Source organism: Elgaria multicarinata, chromosome 4 (assembly GCF_023053635.1).
Source record: "Elgaria multicarinata webbii isolate HBS135686 ecotype San Diego chromosome 4, rElgMul1.1.pri, whole genome shotgun sequence".
NCBI lineage: Eukaryota > Metazoa > Chordata > Lepidosauria > Squamata > Anguidae > Elgaria > Elgaria multicarinata.
The window spans coordinates 129,278,394-129,302,155 of NC_086174.1; positions in this window are offsets into that span (position 1 = coordinate 129,278,394).

Below are 23,762 nucleotides of genomic sequence, written 5' to 3' on the forward strand. Positions count from 1 at the left end.
TAGTGGCTAATTGTTCTTCCCATATTGATTTCTATGGGACTTAGGTGAGCCTTGCTTTCTCTTGATTCTACTCATCAACTGTAGAATCAAGAGAGTAATATTAATTCAAATATGCTGGTTTAAATGGGTGCAGCTCCCTTGTACGCTTGGCATAATCACCTCTGCAGTAGCTTAGTGGCTTTATAAAGGGCAATAATTCCAAATGGCCTTATATTGAGCAATAACCATGTATTGGAAGGGGAATAAAAAGAACCATTTCAGCGCAATAAAGATCAGTTAGGCTAAACAATTGGCTCATTAAATATATTTGTTATACAGTATGGAAGGATCCATACTGAAAAACATAAAGCCAGCCATATTTAGCCATGTATTTTTAAATCACAAATATTTGCATTATTTTTCTGAAACTTGTTTCCTGAATACAGGCAATTGGTGTTTGAAATGTTCCTAGAAATGAAGCCTTCTTCAGAATTTTTGTTTGTTTGTTATTAGTATTGTAAGTCAGAAGCCCTGTCTTGTAGATAGATAGATAGATAGATAGATAGATAGATAGATATGGCACTTCCTTGTTTTGGGTTGTGGAAAGGACCCCTGGAGAGGTACGGGGACATAGTGGAAGAGAGAGCAGGAGAAAGAAAGAAGGTTAGTTTGAAGTAAAAAAGGAGAAGTGGTAAATAAGAGTTTGGAAGTAAAATGAAGACCCGTTTGCCTTCAAACCTTATTTCTGGGTCCTCCTTGCAGAGATGAAGATACAAACAAACGCCATTCATACATCGCCTCTTACACAATTCCAAGGAGGAGAGTGAGGACACAATAGCTAGCTCCGCCCCTTTGATGCATCCCTCACCAGCCCCAAAGAGTGGGTGGGGTCAGCAAGCATGGTTCCACTTCCCAGCCCCCTCTCCCTTATGCAATTGGAACCACATGAGGGGAAAACACATGAATGATGTCTTTCATTTAGCTAAGATAAGAGTAACTGTATGCTTTTAATGCATGTCTGGTCATTTTAGATTACATCAAATTACTAAAAGAGGGTTAACTTGATATTGTGCCTCACGGAGATATGATATCCACCGTTTTCACAAGATCCCCAGGGAAATTCTTAGGAGGCTTTTCTGGGAGAGGGGAGTCATTTTAGGTTTGCAAACAATTGTTCTCCAATTGAGCCTCACACGTTTCTTAGAACTTTTGTGCTTGGATGACAAATGAAGTGTGAGGAAAAGGGGAATGTTTTCATGTGTCAACATTTGGTATAGTGCTCAAAAGATGACTGGGGCTGTGATTGACTACATGTATGTATGGAATGGATTTGTGTGGGTGAATAATAACACATAGGTGAGGGCTTTTCAACCATTTTCTTTCTCTAGAGGTAAACAGCCATACTTCTCATGTTCTGAGTGGGAAGGGAAATGGCACTAGATTTATAAAGGCACTTTTCCTCTTTGTCTTAAAAGAGGAGGTGGAGAATCTTGCAAATTTGTAATTTTGCAGGTGCTAATGTGCATTCTTCCCGGTTGGGGCTTTAGGTTTACAACTGGAGCCATGGCTTTAAACTGGGAGTATAGCTTGTTGCAGCTCTGTTCAGTGGGCTCCCTATGGTGCCTTGGATATTTTATCACCAACTGACCCAAACCTGCCTCTTCCTTCTTGTGCTTAATGTGCAGTTTCTCAGCAGGTTGACTCAGTGGTAAGAGAAGCACACTCTGAACATGCCGGTTTAAATGGGTGCACCTCCCTTGTACGCTTGGCATAATCACCTTTGGTGGCACAGTCATCTCTTCATATATTCAGGGTTGAGCATTTAAAATAGATGATAGGGCTGAGCCTGGGCAAAAGACTAAGGCCTAATCTACACCTGTCATTTATTCGAGGATAGTATTAAGGTTGTCCCAACAGCACCACATGACGTCCATCTACTCCTGCAGTGATCCAGCGACAACCACTCCATTTTCCTGCTTTCCCCTGGTTTTTCACCTCTCTCGGGACAATCCTGAGATTCACAGGCGGTGTGCCCCCCCCTGAGGTCATCACTAATACTCACGAGTAGCAGGGATCAGTGGGGTGAGACCATGGGTATCAAGGTTGAGCATTTTCACCACATTTTCGCACAGCGTTGTGCAGGAGTGCACCTCTGCTCTTGTGCAAGCGTTAGGAGTAGTAAAAACAAAACAAAACAAAATGCTTCACCCAGGACAGCTCTCCTTTACTTCTGGGAGAACTCGCTGATGTGTGGCCCCTGAAGGACGATCTCAGAAGCTGGAAACCCCACGATCATCCGTCCCCACTCCCCCAAAGGGCTGCAGGTGTAGATTAGGCCAAAGTCATAGAAACAGCCCTTGATAATTAAGCCTCCGACTACAGCCCCAGACTAGATCTACCCTACTGCTTTATAGCAGTATTGAAGTACACTGATAACTGTTGCGGCACATCATACATTCCATATACTACTTTTATTGTGATTTTTCTTGCTTTTTATTCCACATCATCCAAAACGTACCACAACAAATGTCACTGTGTGTCCTACGATGTATAAATGCGCAAGAGGGATATAGCATCACCATGATGGGATCGTAATGATTTAACACAAGGTGTCAATCTGGCCCCTGTCTGTTTTCAATGAGCAATGATGTCCCTATGTTGTTCCTTCTGGTGTTCCTCTAAGGGAGAACTGGATTATGCCTTCATATCAGTCCAGCTAGAACGGGTGGGGAATGTGTGGCCCTCCAGATGTTGGCATATTGCAAGTCCCATCTGACTGAGCAGTCCTACTCTGTGGTGGTGGTGGTGGTGGTGCCTCTATTGCATCATCACAGTGTTGACCAGAGGAGTCATTTCGAGTTTGTAAAGGGGCTGTTACATTCCGGTTGCCAGAGTTGTGAGGGGAAGTTTTCAGAATCTGCTGTGACAAGTTTGCAAAATGTTTCACTGACTTGGATGCTACATTGATAGCAGGCTCTGGGGGTGGTGGTGGAGGCAGCCGCTTTTGTCCTGTGGATGAAAGTCATCACGTTCAGCCTGAGAACACGATGAACAAGCTTTGGGGTGCTTCCGCACCCACTATTGCTCTTGGAGGTCAGGTATTTATTTATTCAAATATTTGTTTACTGCATTTCTCTCTGGGCAGTTCTGGGGTAGCTGCTGTGGCCAGGAGCACCTTTGCCCAGTTTTGATTGATGTGCCAGTTGCATATCTTCTTGGGAAAAGCAGATCTGGCCACAGTGATCCATGACTTAAACACCTCCAAGTTAGGTTATTGCAATGCACTCTACATGGGGCTGCCCTTGAAGACTGTTTAGAAATTGCAGCCAGTGCAAAATGCAGTGATCAGAATGCTTTCTGGCTTACACCTTGTTGACTGTACTACACCAGTCCTGCATCAGCTGCACTGTTTGTCATCTGTTTCCAGGCACAATTCTAGGTGCTTGTGCTTACTTATGAAGCTCAGAATGAATAGAGCCTAGGATGTCTGCAAGATTGCCTCCTCCTTCTTTATGAACCTGTCCACATTTTAAGATCTCCTTTGTATGCCCTTCTGTGCATCCCACCACCAAGAGAGGTTAATAAGTTGAGAACACAGGACAGGGCCTTCATTGGGGAAGCACCCCACCTATGGAACTCTATCCCAAAGGAAGTCAAGCAAACTGTTAAAACATTTTTTGTCCTGTATGGCATTTTAGTATTTAAAATTTGTTAGCTCTGTTTGTAAGATTCTCTCCTGCTCTTAACTCTGATGTTGTTGATGTTTTAAAGTTTTTGAAACTTGTCTTAATTTTTTAAAAAAGTTTTAAAATTGTTTCCAGTTTTAATTATAAGCGGCCTTGGGAGCCCTACTTGGCGTGAAAGGGGACTCATAAATGGATAAATAAAATGGAAACAACCCTAGCCAGCAGCGCCACCAATGGTGAGGGCTGATAGGAGTTGCAGAAACATCTGGAGGACCACACCTTCCCCATCCCCGGGCCCAAAGAACAGGGGAGCTCAGGATCAAAATGGTGCCCTGCCCTGCCCCACTGCTCCCTCCCAATATTCTAAATGAGGTCTTCTACGAAAGGCAGACTCTGAAGAAGCATCTGCAATGCAAAGCCATAACATTAATCAATGAACTGCATCTCTTACGGCAGGTAAATTGCTTTCTTATTAAACCAACAACTATATTAATAAAATGCAAAGGGTTGCAGCACACTCACTCATGTTCAGCCTCAAGCTATCAAGAGAGTCTGTGGCGATCATAGCACCGTCATCTGTTATAATAAACTCTCTCTTTCCCCTCCACAGCCCTGTTCTGACTAGCTGCCTTTAATCATCATAAACCACAAGAAACATTAGAGGAAATGTACTAGTTATCATTGATCTTGACATCTGTAAATCAAATATATATTTAATGAAATGTTCCTGGGGGAAAACATGTAAACTGACTGTTTCCCCTCCTGCCTTCAGCAGGAAGACATTTTGTTTGTTAAGTGGAAAACACTGCTGTATAAGGTAAACACAAATTTTTGTTTGTTTATTTTGTGTTTTAAATACATTCTAAAATATACTATAAATTAGGGGTGTGCAAAGTGAGTCTTCTCTGCCTCGAAATTTGAACCAGAGCTCCGTTGAGCTGATTCTCTGCCCCAATTTTGGAGTGGCTGCCCTTACTCTGCCACATTGGATTACCTGTCGGATAACTGCCCATTTTTGGATAACTGCTCTAGTCAATGGAAATTAATCAAATGGTTACACCTCCTTCATTTTAAAGATAAAGAGATGAAACTTGGCTCGGTGATAGCTCTTAAGGAGGGCTTTAACTACACCAAGTTTGAATCAGACCTGTTCAAGCATTGATTTTTTAGAAATTTTTAAAAGTTTGTGGTTTTAAAAAATGTTGTGTTTTTTTTTTAAAAAAAAACACTGACATTTTTAAAGATAAAGAGATGAAACTTGGCATGATGATAGTTCTTAAGTAGGGCTTTAGACATACCAAGTTTATAGCAGATCCATTCATGCCTTGATATTTAAGGAATTTTTAATTCCCCTCCAAACCATTATCCCCTTAAGCAAACACACAAACACGCACACATGTTAATCCACCCCTGCGCATTTATGGAGGGAGCTTTTATCCTTTACTTTGCTGATGCAGAGCTCCACTGCTGCTGCAGGAAGTTTCTACTCTAGCCTTCTCCAACCTGGTGCCATCCAGATCTATTGGCCAGAGCGCCCTCCCCGCCCCTGCATTGGAAGCCCAGCCAGCCAAGAGGAGTAATAGTTTAAGTGAAATAAAGAGCCCACTTGTGCCTCACTCAGGTGTAGAAGCTTTTTCACTCACAATGCAGGCCAGCCCAGCAGCACTTTCACACTGTGGAAATGTAGATGATGGACTTTTATGAGTCCAAGCAGAAACACGCTCCCTCTCCCCATCAGCAGCCAGTTAGTGTTTCCCACTCCCCTGAACACTGCGATTGGAGGAGAACACAGTCAGGGATGGCACTGTGGCAATTCCTAATTGGTTAGCCACAGATGTCAATATCAAAACTACCCCTCACCCTAATCACTGTCTTACAAATATGGAGATATTCAATACACACACACACACACACACACACACACACACAGAGAATTCATGCCTATTTTTAGGCAGATAATTTCAGAGATGTTAGAAGCTCCAATTGGGCATGTCTCCACTCTGATATTAATCGATGGGTTTGGAAGTGGCTAATCTCCGCTCTGGAAGATTGAATGCTCTGCGGATGTTTGCGGTTACCAGATAATTCCAGGGTGGAGTGCATACCGCTACTATAAACAATAACTAAAACATGTTTTAACTGCACAAGTCTATGCAAGTTCACTGTAAATCACATTAACTTCAAGGGAACTTCATCCCAGGTAAGTGGGAATAGGCTGCCATTCTGTACCCACTTTCCTGGAAGTAAATCTCATTGAACTCAATGGGGATTTACTACTGGAACACACCAATAGTGTTTTTTGTTTGTTTGTTTGTTTTTGGTGCAATGGGTTTTCCTGGGGAGGGAGAACCCTGGAAAATGCTACTGGTTTTGCATTTCAGCCTCTGCTGTGTAGCAATCTTTTTGTGTCCGTTCTGAACATTGATTTTATGCTGATTGAGCTAAATATATATATATATATATATATATATATATATATATATATATATATATATGCAAAATGTTACATGCCAGTATAAGTTATGTAAATTGTGGCAGATGTTTTTGCATACTTTCTGAATGAGGGGAAAAAGTAATCCGATTCTGTCACTGAGTGAACAACGGAATGAAAGATGCCTGACAAACTGCAAAATACCTACAGATTGGATTAAACAAAGGGCCTGTTCAGACAACACACTAAGCCATGGTTAGGCCGCTAACCCTTTGGCAGTAAATGGTTAGTGAGCGTGCTTAAACCATGGTTATGTAGCTACCACGGTTAGGGATGGTTCACACAACATGCTAAGCCATAATGGTTAGCACAAAGGCTTAACCGCTGTGACTTAGCATGTGGTCTGAACAGGGCCGCTATCTGTACATCCCTGCTCAGTTTAAGACTTCTCTTTCTTCAGGGCTGCCTAGAATAACTGATCCTCAGATCACTGGAAAATGCTGTTGGTGTTGCATTTCAGCCTCTGCTGTGTGTAGAACTCTTTTTGTGAGCATTCTGAACATTGATTGTATGCTGACTGAACTAAAAAAATATATGCAAAATGTTGCATGCCAGTGAATGTTACGTAAATCACAGTTAGTCATTTCTTCCCTTTCATCCATAGCCATGGAGAAAGGCCTATATCAGGAGTAGGTAAACTGTGACCCTCCAGATGTTGTTAGATTCCAATTTGCAACAGCCCCAGCAAGGATGGCCAATGGTCAGGGTTAATGGTGATAAAGAAATCTGAAAAGCCCACCTGAAGCCCTCTCTACACGTCAGACGCAACAGGATCTAGGAAAACCCCATCACATCTGCCATTTTCTTTTGCAGTTAAAGGGGTCGCGTGTGTAGGATCGCACCAGCGCTAAAGTTAGGGATTTTTTTTTTAAAAAAAGGGTTCCCTGCTCCCCCCTTCCCCCGATTCCCCCCGTGATCTCCCCTGGCCTCCGTTTCCTGCCCCCAATCTCCTGTAGCCCTCCGTTTCCCCCCACCATAGCCCTCCATTTTCCAACCCTGATCTCCGGTAGCCCTCCGTTTCCTGCCCCTGATCTCCCGTAGGTCACGATTCCCACCCCCCATGTCCCCACCCTAGTCCTGATGGCTGTAGCGCTCCTATGGAGTGCTGTGGCTGGTCCGCTGCTTTTCCAGGCTACTCAGGAGTAAATGTGGTAGCCGGGAAAAGCGGCGGACCTGGCTACATGCCTGTGGTCTCAGGTTCAGCCTGAGACCACAGGAAAAACTGGGCTAAAAGAGGTGCCGGTTACCCCGGGCCCAGGGAGGGTTGACCCCTGCCTGAGCCCAGGATACCCTGTACATCATCTGAATGCACAGGGATGCTAAAGCCTCGTCTAGCAAGGCCCTAAAGGTACAAAAGCATGCACATTTCTGGCCCTGGCCCTCACCTTCATGCCTCCTCATGGAAAGTAATAAAGTTTCCAGTCTTCACTTGAGGCTCCAAGGTTGTCCCAAACCCTTTGCCCCACACCCGATAGCAGAACATATCAGAGAAAGAAGGCCTTGAAGCCAGAAGCAAGTTTCCATATTCCCCAGACATATTTATTTATTTATTTATTGCATTTCTATGCCACCCAATAGCCAAAGCATCCAAACCATTGAAAGCCCTCTGACTAGGGATTTTTAAAGGGTCAGAGCATACTCTGGAAGTCCTATCTCTCCTTGTGGTGCTTATCAAGGAACAGAATGCAACTTTTTGTACCGGTCATAGGCTGCCAAAATATGGCATTGTTTATGTAAGAATGGGTTTCTGTTTTGGAATATGTATGGAACTTGTGATCAGTCAAAGGAGGGAGGAGGGAAAAGTATGAATTCATTAGAGCAACTTAGGCCATAGCTAGACCTAAGGTTTATCCCTGGATCATCCAGGGGTCAAACCTGTTCATCTAGGTGACACACAGGGGATCCAGTGCTCAGGCAGGGGTGAACCCTGGATGATCCCAGGACAAACCATAGGTCTAGCTGTGGCCTTGGATGAAGTATAAATGTATGCTGATGTGGCTAATGGTTAGAGAGTCTCTGCCGTCGGTTTGTAAGAGGTATGGGGCATTTCTCCTGTGTACACAAAAAATAAAGAGTCTCTATTTCTGGACCAGTTGTGAAGTCATCCCTTCCCTACCAGCTTAGGGGAATTTCCCTAACTATGGGTATTGTAGTCCAACAGCATCTGGAGGGCTGCAAGTTCCCTGCCCTGATACTCTCACCATAAAGCATAGAACTGAATACTATCTTTGAAATTACCACACTCCACACCTAAACTCTGTTGAATCAACTCCACTAGTTTCCATTTTACTGCTGGAATGAAGCTGTTTAAAAAGAATAAGCCAGAGCAGGGTCAAAGAAAAGAAGAGAAAAGTAGTCGAGTCTTTGAATAGAGCTTGTCAAGTGTTTCCCATTGACAGATGTTCAACACTCAATTGTGGTGCTGGAGTGTGTGCGTGTGACACAGTTGGAAGATTTCTTCAGAGCCACCCTGCCACTAATGTTAACAAAGGGCAGCTGGGCTATACCTATCAGTGCTGGAAAAGTCATCATCTCCCCAAAACTGAATCTTTTGCTGGTGATTTCTCCTGCCTTTTGTATTCTGCTTTAACTGTGAGCTATATATCCTTCTTGGAAAGTCGCCAAGGTTTGAATTGCATTATCCTGTATGATTTACAAGATAGATGGAGCCACGGTGGTCCTAAAATTATATTGTTGAAGAACATTAAGAGTTATGGCTGCCTTTTTCTGCTTAAGAACTTTGTACACTGCAGATTGATCACTCAGAAGGGGTAATAAGTTAGAGCAAGTTTGCACAATCAATATCAATGGTTCTTTTTCGGCAGCTGGTTTCCTGGATAAGGTTGCAGGTTTATATTTATGTGTGTACCAGGCCTGTCAGGTTTGACAGATGGGGAAGAGGGGTGGGATGAAGTCCTTTTCCCAAACCCCATCCACCACAACCATTCCCTAAGGCTAACTGCTCTACCCACACCAAGATCAACAGCCTTGCTATTAATATGATGGTGGGGAGGAAGCAATGGAGGGCTCTACTCATATTATTAAGATCATTGCCAGCGCCATGTTTTGGAGGGCTTTTGGGCAAGCCACCCTCAATGGGCCCCCTCTCAGTGAGTCTACATTCCCAGCACCACTGTCACCAACTGCTCTTGTTCCTCATTCGCTTTCTCATCATTGTTACTATTGTTGCTCGCTTGGCAGACAGATGGCATGTCTACATGGGGTGATATCCCGGGGATCGCCCTAGGATAGTCCCTGTGCATCCACGTGATGCACAGGGGATCCCGGGAGCAGATGATCCCTCCCTTTCCCCGGGATATCACCCTGTCCTTTAATCACAGTTTTTCACGTGATCTCAGGATAAACCTGAGACCACGGGATGTGTGGCCCGCCGTCATGGTTTTGTCAGAGCTCCTTGCGAGTAATCGCGAGCTCCATGCCCATCAGGGGTGGGGTGGGGGAGTGGGAGTTGTTGGTTTTTTAAACTCCTTTTGCGATGGAGCGTTCCTGCGCTCTTTTTCGATAAAACCAAACCAAAATGGCGGGCGCAACGTCCTCTTTCTCCCGGGACATCGCGCACAGCGTGTAGACATGCTGGGATGATCCCGGAAGCAGGTAAGTCTGGGATCGTCCCACCTCCCTCCCTCTACACCATATGGTGTAGACATGCCCAGAGCATCAGTGAACAAGTATGCAATGGCATCTGCTGCTCCTCTTTCTCACCACCATTATTGTCTGGCCCAGAACATGAGGCAGGTGAAGGGAAGAAACACCTGTAGAGGGATGCTGCTGGTCTGTAGGCCCTTGGCAAGTGCCAAGTTATGCCTGCCATTGACACTGGCCCTTGCTAGAGTGGCCTCTTATGAATCACTAAAGGAGAGGACAAAAGAGGACACTAATTTGCATAACATTTGCATATGCTTATTTATTCATTTATTTCATTTTATACCGCCCAATAGCCAAAGCTATATATAGTTGCAAATTTAGATATTATTATTATTATTATTATTATTATTATTATTATTATTATTATTATTATTATTATTTAAATACATCTCAGCAGAGTATGGAGAACTGTTCTCCTTCCTTTTCCCAAATTCAAAGCTCAGACCTTGGGAGAGGCAGAGGTTACAAAGCTTCGCACAGCAGCAGGAAGTGGCAGCATGGGGCAGGGGGAACTACACATATGTTAATTGCATACCGTGTCACTGGGGATCATATTATTTTGCTCCGGTGCAAGTGCATGTGGATCTGGGTCACCAAGCGCTGGGAGGGTAGGGTTAAACCTTCCCCCTATTTTTTTCTTCTTAAAATCGAACAACACCACATGGGCCATTTCTACACCTGTCTTTTTTCCTGGGATCATCCCGGGATCATCCCTTTGCACCCAAATGACACACAGGGGATCCTGGGAGCAGGCAGCAACGATCCCTCCATTTTCCTGGGATAATCCTCAGGTGTAGAAAGGGCCACTATCTATGAAACAGACATGGGACAGATTTCTCAAAATCCAGACATCCATAATTGAGGCCATTCGGGGAGTGCAAGCTCAGAATTTGTCCTCAGGGGTCACAGCTTTGTCTGCAACCCCAGAGGGGGAAATCCACAGCATCTTGTGGTCATAGGATTGCATTCTGAGGGCTTCAAAGGGTTTTCTTTTTCTTTTTTTTGCAGAGATCATCAGACTCCCTCCCTTGTTGGCTTTTAAAAAGCATGTGCAAATGTTGCTCTTTTCTGCTTTTTCACATGGCTCCATGCTACTGCTTTAACTGGTTTCTTTTGATGAAGGTTTTTTATTTGTCGACATTTAAAAGATTTTATTGCGAACTTGTATGTTGTGTTAGCTACTTTGTGAATCCTGTGATTAAGAGGCGGGGTATAAAAATTTCAAATGACACAGACCACCAATAAACAAACAAACAGGGTGTGCTCCTACTATTTCATGGAGCAACAGTGAAACTCAATAGCTCTATGTCACCACCATCTTATGTTAACTGCCCATGCATCCTGGAGGAACAAACTCTAGAATGTGTGATAGAGAAAAGAGCATGGATTTCCTGAAGGATGAAAACACAGAAAGTAATTGCTTTAAACAAAGCATTGTTAAAGGGCTCTGACCCGTGAATGGGCTTAAATGGTCTGGAAATTTTTCCACAAATGTAATGTGTTTGGAGATCAATACTGTCATTCTGGCATATTAGGGCATGGGGAAATTATTAACAGCATTGAAAAGTGTTCTGTGATTGTGGGCACAGAAAGCAATAGTTATTGTTCCCTAATCTTTTATTCTAGGAATAAAAAGGCATTCTAAAACCAAAGGAACAACCATCTCCCTTTCTTCCACTTCAGTGCAAATATGCATTGAACGTTTAAGTCTGGAAATAGAACTAATAAGTTTTAAATGCTGTGTTTGTGCATGTAGGTATGTGAAAGAATCGATTCACCCTTTTTCTTCAAAAGCATTGCTTAGCCAATGTATAAATCATTCAGGGGTGGGCAACGTGTAAGCTGTGGCTGCATGCACTCCTAGGGTGACCATATGAAAAGGAGGACAGGGCTCCTGTATCTTTAACAGTTGTATTGAAAAAGGAATTTCAGCAGGTGTCATTTGTATATATGGAAAATCTGGTGAAATTCCCTCTTCATCACAACAGTTAAAGCAGCAGGTGCCCTGCCCTCTTTTAAATCTGGTCACAGTATAGCTGCAGTATAGCTCCTGCAGCTTTAACTATTGTGATGAAGAGAAAATTTCTCCAGGTTCTCCATATATACAAATGACACCTGCTGAAATTCCCTTTTCAATACAACTGTTAAAGATACAGGAGCCCTGTCCTCCTTTTCATATGGTCACCCTATGCACTCCCCACTACACCCCTCTGTGGTACCTGCTGTCTCCAAATGCCACCCCCCACCCCGCATTTGCATTTTTTTTAAAAAAAAGGCCTCTGGAGTAGTCATTTTGACCCCTTTGGGACCCTTTTAGTCAAAACAATGCAAACAAGCTAATTTTGACTCTTTTGACCCTCCGTAGCTGCGGCAGACATTTTTTTAAAATCCCAGTGCCATGGGGGGGGGGAGGGGAAGGAGGCATGGGAATGAGGTTCTGGGGGGGGGGAAATGTCTGCTAGACCTTCCAAAATCATCTACCCTTGGTGTAAATGAAGCAGGTAGCATAAAAGGGAAAGGAATTTGACACACTACATTGCTTTCAAATCAAAAACATGGGATTAAAAAAAAAATCGTGTCCATGATAGTCCGTTTTCTAGATATCATTTTCCAGTCCTACATTTTTCCATGGAATTTTTTGCATTTTTTGAAATGCACTATTTCATCACATTGTATTTAGTAATTTAGAGTGCAATCCTAATTTTTGACATTAGGTGGACGGAAGGGAGTGAGTTGGTGCCATCAGCTGATAGCAGCAGCTGTCTGTCCACTTTGGAACAGGGCATTTGGTAGGCAGGGTGGGGAGGAACTGGCTTGGGATGTTAAGAAATTAACACTCAAGCTTTTAAAAGTAGTCTGTGTCAAATATGTGTGTATGTGTGCATTTGTACCTTGCATTTCCATTTTTAAAAAATACATAATTATTCCAAGGAGAATAAAAATATCAGCTGGCCCAATGAAGCAGGTTTACCTGAGGGTTTACCTGAGGTAGAAGAACACTATAAAGGAAGGGGCAAAATGGGTCGAAGGGAGTTCCAGAAGCAAAGGAAACATTGTTGCATTGGACGTCTTAAAAGCAACATTTTAAACACAGTTGCCTAATGGAAAGATGAAAATTGGCCCCTCAGCAGCCTGGAGGCAAAAAAACAAAATCCTTTTGGTATTCGGTGGTGGTTGTGAAAGCAATGAGCTGTCAACCAGGGAATACAAGCAGGACATAGAATCATAGAATAGTAGAGTTGGAAGGGGCCTACAAGGCCATCGAGTCCAACCCCCTGCTCAATGCAGGAATCCACCCTAAAGCATCCCTGACAGATGGTTGTCCAGCTGCCTCTTGAAGGCCTCTAGTGTGGGAGAGCCCACAACTTCACCAGGCAACTGATTCCATTGTCGTACTGCTCTAACAGTCAGGAAGTTTTTCCTGATGTCCAGCTGGAATCTGGCTTCCTTTAACTTGAGCCCGTTATTGGGAGGATTGAGAAGAGATCCTGGCCCTCCTCTGTGTGACAACCTTTTAAGTATTTGAAGAGTGCTATCATGTCTCCCCTCAATCTTCTCTTCTCCAGGCTAAACATGCCCAGTTCTTTCAGTCCCTCTTCATAGGGCTTTGTTTCCAGACCCCTGATCATCCTGGTTGCCCTCCTCTGAACACGCTCCAGCTTGTCTGCGTCCTTCTTGAATTGTGGAGCCCAGAACTGGACACAATACTCTAGATGAGGCCTAACCAGGGCCAACATCATCTCACCCATGTTCCCCAACAACTGGTGTAGGCGTACTGCCTCTGATACAGGAGGTAGCACCTAACCATCAGGACTAGTAGCCATTGATAGACTTCTTCTCCAGGATTTTACCCAATCCCCTTTTAAAGCCATCCAAATTGGTGGCCATCACTACATCTTGAAGTAAGCGAAACCATGTGGGCCTGTGCTTGTGAATCTCTCCACATAAAATGGTCAATAAGACATAAAGAGCTCTGATGTAACTATAAGCATTTTGAAATGAGGGACAAAACCTGTGTCAGATGTACAATGTAATTGGCCAGGAGAGCAGTCTGCAATCTACTATTGTGCTTGTCTTAATTTCCTTGTTAAAAAAAAGAAGTTTCTTCAGTAGCCATTAAAAGACCATTTCTCTTAAAAAATATATGTACTTGACAACAGTAATAAGTCCTAATAGTGTATTTAATTAGTAACCTAGTGCCATGATGACATGACCCTAATTATAGCCTGAGATTATATTGAAATTTCTGCCAGGAATATGACATTAATTCCTTGTAACTTGTAATTCATTGGAACGAATTCACAATAGCATTTTGAAAGGCTGCTCGAAACGTCCTTTGGCTTAGTGAGTGGGAGCAATACCATTTTGGCACTTGAATCACCCCTAGAACGAAGGAAAAGCCTCGTTTGCAATGCTTGGGAATCTAGGAACTCCATCAGACAAGCATTTTATTGCACGTTTGTTACTGGGCAGTCACGGATTTTCATGAGTCCTCTCACAATGACGTCTGCCTCCCGCACCATCTCCCACCCCTTCTAGCCTTCTTCACGCCACAAAAAACACACCCCAGTAAGTCTGATTTATTTTAAAGATGGAAGTTGGCACGAACTCCTGCTGTGCGCAGGAGAAGCAGCACGATCAAAACAACTTGCACGTTGTTTACTTCCTCTTTCAAAAGAGGAAGTAATGAGGGACAAATGTGTGGATGGAGAAGAGACAGTAAGCAAACACGATTTTCCTTGTCTGATGGAGCTCTAGGAAAGGTCCAGTGCAGTGAATTATTAGGCTTGCATAGTGGAAACTCAGGTCTGCTTCAAATCCCTTCTTGGGTATGCTTGGCACAGCCAGAAATGGTTGACTCTGCGTTTTGGGGTTCCTTCACTTTCCTACCTCCATTGCACCCCATGCACCTACGCTGAACAACCCAACCTATCTTTGTGCTCTGCCTGATGTAGCTGCAGGTTCTCTACCTGCCATTGCTTCCAGCCACTCGCTTGTCCAGAAATTCTCGCCTCCTGACAAGTAAGCCCCTGAGAGAGTGTTGCAGAAACTCATGTCCACAGGCCATATTTACCCCTCCAGGGGTCCCAATCTGGCATCCCTGAGGTGCCCACAAGGTCCTACTCCTTGCCCTGAGCTCACCCATTTCCTTGCCCCTTCCGTCCCACAACCACTGGCCATTGGATGGCTTCCCAGCTTTTGCCCAGGATTTTCTAGCCATCGCAAAAGGTTGAAAAAACTATCCTAAAACTTAGCTACCGGCTGCAAAAGCTTTAAGCTAAATTCTAATGGTATTTTGGGCTCCTCACCATCCTGCCTCACCTCTTTTCTGAACTAAATAGCCCCAAATGTTGTAACCTTTCCTTGCATGGGATGGGAGCTGCTCGATTCCCTGGTTCATTTTATAAACAGGACAGCTTTCAGAGGCATTTGGCATTTGATGAATCTTGGCATAAGCTAGCAAAGCACATTCTTATGCAGATATAGCAGAACTAAATACTACCTTGTTTATGTTGAAGTGGTAAAATATGAATCATTGATGGAATAAGCAAATAATCAAGTTTCCCATTAAACCCCATAAAATCCTTTGAGATAAAATGTAGACTAATTGGAGTCATGTTTTCATATATATATATATATATATATATATATATATATATATATATATATTATGGCTGTTTACTTCACACTGCTGCAGAAGTCTTTTGAGTTGGAACTATGAAGTGGTGTCACAATAGAAGCTCTGAACATGCACTTGGCAGACATATGCCTGGGAAGAAGAAAATCCAAAAGGATGTTTTGATCGCATACCTAAAGACAAATTGTGGCTGAATACATGAATTTAGTTTCATTTTCTTCACTGGAGTAAAATCAGATTAAATCAAAGAACTTCCCCTTCACTGACGTGAAATGTTCACGCAAAGTAAAGGTCATCCCAAGAGGCTTTGGTGCCCAAGATGGAAAGTCCAAATGACACATCCTGTAATCTTTTCTCATATGAGAATTGCTCCAGCTCCTTAACCATTTTGGTTGCCCAGTTCTGCACCCATTCAGCCACTTAATATATCTTTATGGCATTGGAATTTGGTTTTTTATTTTTAATAAATAGAAGCATGCCTCTGTCTACTTCTTAATTGTTCAATTCCAGGGCTGTTGTTGTTGTTGTTGTTTATTATTATTATTATTATTATTATTATTATTATTATTATTACTTTCTGGGCAGTTTACAACAAAGCCTTCATTTCCCATGGTTTCTTGTCCTCTCTACAACACTCCTTCCAGGACTTCTGTTGAATAAAAAAAGGAGAATCGCAGGATCAACTTATAATGGGCTCAGATGGGAAGCATGGCCAACTCTGGGGTGGAGGAGGAGCAAATGTGAATTCTGAAGGTAGCTCCAGCACTATGGAAGAGATGTTTGGGGCCAGTGGTGCTCTCCCAAAGACCAGCCATGATGGAATGAGGAAGACTTCCTGGATGAAATGGTTCCCTCTTCACACTATCAGTGAATGAGGCTGGGGAACTGGGCAAACAACAGCATGCTGTGCCATTATCAGTGTGAGAGGCACTCGACATACTGAATATAAGGATAACACACACACCCTCCTGAAAGTGATTATGTTGCAGGGCATGTCTACACCACAAGAGTGTAGGGGGAAGATCACGGACTTACCAGCTTCCACGATCCTCCCTGGGTGTCCTGATGGCTGCGCAACATCCTGGAAAGACATTGCTGCCGCCATTTTTTTTTTTTTTTTTAAAAAAAGCAACAAGAGAAGGGCACTTGTGTGCCCACTGCAAAAGGTAAAAAAAACCTCCAAATCATCCCTGCTTCCGCTCCCCACCCCCGATGGGCACGGACTGCTGCCATGCAGCTCTGTGCCCATTTCTAGTGTCCTGCTACTCGCAGGGAGGACGGGACAACCTGGGAGCAGCATCCACACAGCCGGCGCTCTGAGGGATGGTCCCGGAACTGCAGAAAAGTTGTTTTTTCCATGGTTCCTGATATCCCATGGTAAGTCCTTGCTTGTCCTGGGTTGCCCCCGGGATCCCCTGTGTGTCATGTGGATGCACAGGGATGATCCAAGGACTATCCCAGGATATAGGCATGGTGTAGACATGTGCACAGTCTGCTGATGCTACCACTTGCAAAAAAGATGGCATCATGGACTATGTATGGACAAATTAATGTATCATTCATAGATTTACCATTGCCATAAATGTAGAAGGAACGACACAGTATTACAGCCTTTCAGCTGCTCTCTCAATGTTTTTCCAAGGTTTGGATCAGATGAAATGTTGCACACTGCAGGCCTCCTTCCCAAAAGAAAGGGGAAAGCCCCAATACATTCAATATTATCCAAACAAAACAGAATTAATGCATCTTGCCGAACTGTTTTTCAATGGATTCTTTTGCTAAATGGCCCTTTCAAACAGCAGGGGCAGTAAGCTGATGAATGAATTCTATTCATGGGTTTCTGAGTTCCTGTGGAAAAGCCCCGAAAGCCTCGAGAATGTTGTCCAGCAACAAAATTGCCACAACAACATGGCCTCAGCAAGGTGCATTTTATTCGCATGCAAACCCATTTGTCAGCCCGATGAAATAAGCGCAAATTTGAAAAGCACCAGGGGAGGGGAGAATGACACAAAAGCACTAATTTCCTAATGGACTTAAGTGGGCCAAATGGCTCAATGGGTTTTGAGCTGGCATGTAGATCCGGCTGCTGAAACAGCTTTGAGAGGATATATGTCAGAGATGGTGGCTGTGTCCAGTTCTTTTTACCTTTTTTACCTTTTTGTTGTTTCCTAGTAATAATAGGAAGCCTGACAGATGAAAGCATTTGAAGGTGGGATGCTTTTTCCCTACCTTTCTTGCATACTACTGCTTCACAGTTTGCTTGGTGCTTTTCAGCAATCAAGAATGCATTTACACAATTGCAGCCTTTTGGACAATGGAATGAATCCCAAATTTGCTTACTAAAAGGGATACCTGCAGTGTATCTCTGTGGGGAGGATTAAATGCTAAGTAATGAGCTTCTGCTGCATGCACCACCCACCAGCACATCCAATGTTTGCGAGGGAAAAAAAGAAAGACCCTTCTCTAGCAGCACCATCTACAAAGCCATGAGAACCACCTGCCATGTAAATAATTCCTCACTTTCAAGACAAATCAGTAGGGGTGTGCACGGACCCCCCGATCCGCTTCTCTTCCAGATCCACAATTTGTGGATCAGGCCGCTTCGCTCCACCCCGCTCCGCCTATAGTCCGCTCCGCTCCACTGCGGAGCTCCGGATCCGGATCGGGGCTCCGCTTTCCCCCCCATAGGCTTGCATTGAAATCCAAAAAAGTATACAACTTTTTTTCTGTTAAAGTTAGAAACCTCAAATTTGGCACCAAGAAACCTCATGCATGTATACACATGCATGCCAAGACTTAAGCCAATCCCATCATCCCCTGAGTTTTGGGGAATTTTTGAAAATCAGACACCCCATTTTCAGACATGGACTGTTCTCTGACAATTTGACAGATAAAAAAATTTGAAGTGGGCACCCTCACAGATGCCATCTAGATCCACAATCATGCCAAGTTTCAAGCAAATCTCATCATCCCCTGATTTTTGGCGGGGCTTTAACCTCTAACGCACCACCCATAACCCCAATTCACACCCCTTTTGATATCTCTATCAATTTTCATGTTAGAAACCTCAAACTTGGCACCATGATAGCTCATCTATGGATACACATGCATGCCAAGACTCAAGCCAATCCCATCATCCCCTGATTTTTGGGGAATTTATGAAAATCGGACACCCCATTTTCAGACATGGACTGTTCTCTGACATTTTGACAGATAAAAAAATTTGAAGCAGGCACCCTCACAGATGCCATCTAGATCCACATTCATGCCAAGTTTCAAGCAAATCCCACCATCCCCTGATTTTTGGCGGGGCTTAAACCTTTCAACTCACCCCAAAAAGTCCCATGCTAGAACTATGTCAATTTTCAGGTTAGAAGACTCAAACTCAGCACCATGATAGCTTATTCATGGATACACATGCATGCCAAGACTCAAGCCAATCCAAGCCTCCCCTGAATTTTGGGGAATTTTTGAAAATCGGACACCCCAGTATCTCAGGGATTTAAAGCTGCAGACGGGCCATTTCAAAGGAAATCCCAACATGGCATGAATTGGGGAGTAGATCTTCTTCCACACTTGAAAAATTGATTTGGAACTTCAAAAAGTCTAAGTGAGCGCAGGAAGGACTTATCCCCTGAGTCAAAGCAAGACACACAAAAACCATCCCTGCGAGGTGGGCAGGGGAGGAGGGAGGGAAGGCAGGCAGGCAGCAGACATTTCTGGGGGCACAAGGAAGTGAGCCAAGGATTGTTTCAAAGCCAGTAATGCAAACCATCCCTGTGAGGCGGGAGCAGCACAGAGAGATGCCTTTTCTTTTGCATCCCATAACTAGGAGGCTAGGAGGATAAGAGTAAAGCTTTGTGATCCTTGCTTCAGAGTTGATTGACTGCACTGTGATCACAGCCATTATTAAACAACAACAACAATAATAGTAACATTAATAATAGCAGTACTAATTAATATTAATAGCAATAATAATAATAACAACAACAATAAGGAATTGAACCACAATGAAAGCCTGCCTGACTTCACTGAAGAGGAAAAGCCAGGAGAGCTTGGGCTATGGGATGTAAATATAAAATGGAATAAATAAATAAATAAATAAACAAACAAACAAAGGAGGGGTGGAATTAAAAGCAGCAGTGTTGCTGAATAAATAACAAGAAGGTTTTTTTAAAAAAAGGCTATATCTGTCTTTTACCAGTAAGAGGGAAGTGGACGTGCCCAGGGGGAGGGGGAATTAATTATGCCAATTTGACTGGCCCTGTCTAGGGACCAGTATTTAAGAAGCGACCTGCCACTTCAACTCATGACAGGCATTAGCTTCAGTCTCTCTCCACTGGGTTACACTTTGGAGGGCTCTGATGACCCTCCAAGGACAGAAGTGTGTGTGCACTGGGCACGTCCACATGCCCTAGGGGACCTCATCCCCTTGCACCACATCTATTCAGTTGTTCACCAAGGTTAGGGTGGGGAGCAGTGCTGTGTTTCCTCTCTGTTATTTATTTGCTTAGTATATGATTTCAGGTTGTGTTTGTGCATTTGGAGGGGCTACTGTTTTAAAAAACACTGGGAAAAGTCCGTTCACAGACTAAGAAGGAGAAGTTTCCCAGTATCCCAAGTCCTGTTTTGCCTATTCCCCTCCTCCAACTTTGGGATCATGTGATCATGAATCTGCCTCTCAGCACTTCAAAAAGGTACCTCTCCCGCTTTTTTAACCCGATTTTTCAAAAAATTCTAGCAAGCGAACCGCACCACGCAGAGAGCTGAGAGTAGGCTCAAAATGACCCCCAGCCACGACTCTCTAAGCACAAGAAGTTTCAGAAAGATAGCTTAAAAAACAACTCAGTTATCCCCTATTCTTTTCCGCAATGCAATCCTATGGGCAGAATTTTCCAAAATGGCGATCGGAGCGCTCTGCGAAAATAGAAGTGCTTCTCCTATGGGCACTTCTCTTCGCCTTGCTTCTAAGGGTCCGTGGTCTGCTTCTACTCCGCCTCTGGGCAAGGCGGAGCAGGCCAATTCGCTTCTGATTCTCCGATTCTAATCGGAGCGGAGCACATCCCTACAAGTCAGTGAAAGCTACAGCTTCTTTCAACTAGCTGCCATACTTGTTGCTTGCAAGGAAGTGAAGAAAAATAGCAAATACAAGAAGAGACAGGGAGCCATGGAGCGACCAAGGATACGCAGGCATGGTGAGATTCTCCAAATTCCACTTTTGGGTTTGGTTTCTCTCTCTCCTGTTCTTGTTTGTGACCTGTTTTGAATTTGCTTGAATGGGGAAAATGCACATTTTGAATGAGAAAAAAAATGTGCATGTTTCTGCTCATTTTTCTAAATTGCACATATTCCCCCAGTGTGAAAATGTTTTTTGAAACGCACACACACTGTCACACACAACCTGCAATTTTTTTAAATTTTATTTTTTAAAAAATACACATATTTCAAACACAATCACAGGTTTAGAAATGTGCACTTTTAGTGTGGAAAATGTGTTTTTCTTTGGGAATACGAACAGGACATGCCCTGTGATTTGTAAACAGAAAAGGAATTCTTGAACACCCCTAGAAAGAGGATTGTTCAGGGCAAGCAATAGCTTAGGTTGTAGTTTACAACTGGATGAGTCCTTTTAACAGTCTATTAAAGTTGTTAGAAGTGGAACCATCCCTGGATTACTCTGGCATTAGAACGATGTGGATTGCAGTCACACATTTTGAAACTCCTTATTACTGGTATGAGACAGTGCATTGTTGGTACAAAGGGAGCCGCTGGCCATCAATGTAGACAATACTGAGGTAGATGGACCAATGGTCTGACTCAGTATCAGGCAGGCTCCTATGTTGCTATGTTCCTATGAGAGTGTCTTAGACACTCTCACAAAATGGCTTCCATGGGGTGTTGCTGATTCATAAAATGGCAGGTCATAAACCACTCATTTCCCAGAAGGCAAGATGGTTCTAGTTACAAGAAAAGTAACAAGAAAGAAAATTAAAATTGGGAGGGGTAGCGACCCTGGTGGGTGCTGAGAGAGGTGTCCATGGTCATATTGGTGCCCATGGACACCATGTTGGAGAGCCCAGCCTTACATGCTCTCTGATATGCATGTATATGTCTACAAAGGAGGAAGATACAGAATTGTTCATCACTATTCACATCATAGATACCCTGTCCTGCAGCCTGGCTTCACATTGTCTTCACCAAGCAGGGAAATTTTGTGAGGGAGGGGGACAACTTGTACTAAAGCTTCCTCATGGGGAGAAGACCATTTAGGAGAGGATGTTCTCGGTGGCCCTTGTTTCAAGGATGGTGTTTGCTAGGCCCCTGCTCAGAGGGAGGGACAGTGGTTGAGGAACAGCAACAACGGGGAACTGGAATGGAAGCCACACAAAAAGCGAGAGGAGAGTTTTGTCACACATCCCAGGAGTTTAAAAGCTTAGTGAGGGAACATAGTAGTAGCCAAGTGGGGATTTCCCCAAGAACCTGTTGGGCTGTTAAAAAATATATTCCTTTTATTGAGTGGCCATAGCCTTCTCAGGAGCTCCGCCTGGCTCACCCAGTTGATGCAGTGGTGGGATTAGCAAGGCTTTGATGGCACCTCAGCCTGACTTGGGACAGGCTCTTCCCTGATCCCCTCCCCCCAGCATGGCCCCTCTTCCCATGGACTGACTGGAGGAAAGCAGAGGATTTAATTGGTTAGTTTGGGCCTTGCTAGATCTACCTGAGAATAAGTGTGGGAGGAGGGGCCAGCCTGTGCTAGAAGCAGCCCAGGCTGTCGCTCCTTTCCACACATCAGACGTGACGGGTTGCACGGAAGCCCCGTCATGTCCGCCATTTTCTTTTGGGTTTAAAGGAGCCAGATGTGCAGGAGGAGCGCACCACCGAGTCAGGTAAGGTTTTTTTTTTAAGGGTTCCCCGCTCCTCTGGGCTCTGATTCCCCCCGGGCTCTGTTTTCCGTCCCCCAGCGATCGCCGATTCCTCTATCCCCTGCAATCTCTGATACTCCCATCCCCCGCGATCGACGATTCCCCCCATTACCTGCAATCTCTGATCCCCCCATCCCCGCGATCACTGATTCCCCCCCATCCCCACGATCTCCAATCCCCCCAACCCCCCTGGCTCTGGTTCCCCCCCATCTCTTCACCCTGCCCTGATGGCCGCAGTGCTCCTGCAGAGCACCGTGTGCCGTCCACTGCTTTTCCCGGCTACTTGTGAGTAAATGCGGTAGCTGGGAAAAGCAGCGGAATGGGCTACACCCCTGCGGCAGCCCAAGACCACAGGAAATACCGGGCCACAAACAGTGCCAGTTATTCTGGGCCAAGGGAGGTTTACCTGTGCCTGAGCCTGGGATCCCTTGTGCGTCATCTGGACGCACAGGGGCCTTCCTGGGGCTCGCACTGGGCTACCCTGTGGTCTAGCAAGGCCCTTAGAGTCCCACCTTGTCCTCTGGCCCTCCCAGCTTCTTCTCACAATCATCATTCAGGGGGGTACAGTCTGCACAATATTTCAGTTATATTGCAGCACAGTTGCTAGGTATGTTTGGGGTTGCTTTATTTCTGTCGATGGCAGTGCAGGACATGCAAGAGCAGGAATGCAGCCCAGTGTTCTGAATAGGCAGCTCCCAGGGTGCCATGCTGCTGGGCGTTCGCAGCAGAGCAGAGACAACTGGTAGCCAGCTATGGAAATACCAAGGCAGGAAAGAAATGCTCCCCCATCCCCAGGTAGAGGCAGCCTGCGAGAAAGAGGACATTGGAGACACGAAATAGAAGTATTCATGTAAGACAGGGTGAGCAATTTCTGGGGATCCAGGGCCCAATCCCCCCATGCCAAATCTGCCAAGGGCTGCACCCTCTCTCTGCATTTCCACATTTGCTACCATTGGAGGAGGCTTCCAGGAGTCGTTTTTGGTGTAAAACATGGCATGTGCTCCTTATGATCTCATTTTAAAGGGAAATTTCCTGTTTTCAGCCTCAAATTTGGCAAGGCAGCCATGTGTTGCTCACCTCTTGTACTTTATAAGACTATGGCCTTAGCTAGACCTAAGGTTTATCCCGGGATCATTCTGGGGTCATCCCTGCCTGCTCCCGGGATCCCTTGTGTGTCATTTACATGAACAGAGACGACCCTGGGACGATCCTGGGATAAACCTTAGGTCTAGCGAAGGCTTATGTTTGTTACTTCCCAGCAAATTAAGGATGCGTACAACAAACCACCCTCTCTTTAGAGATGCCACCTTGACTCTTGACACTGGCATAAGTGGAGAACGAGATCCAAGATGCAACCAGAGATGGAGTTGAGCTGAGTG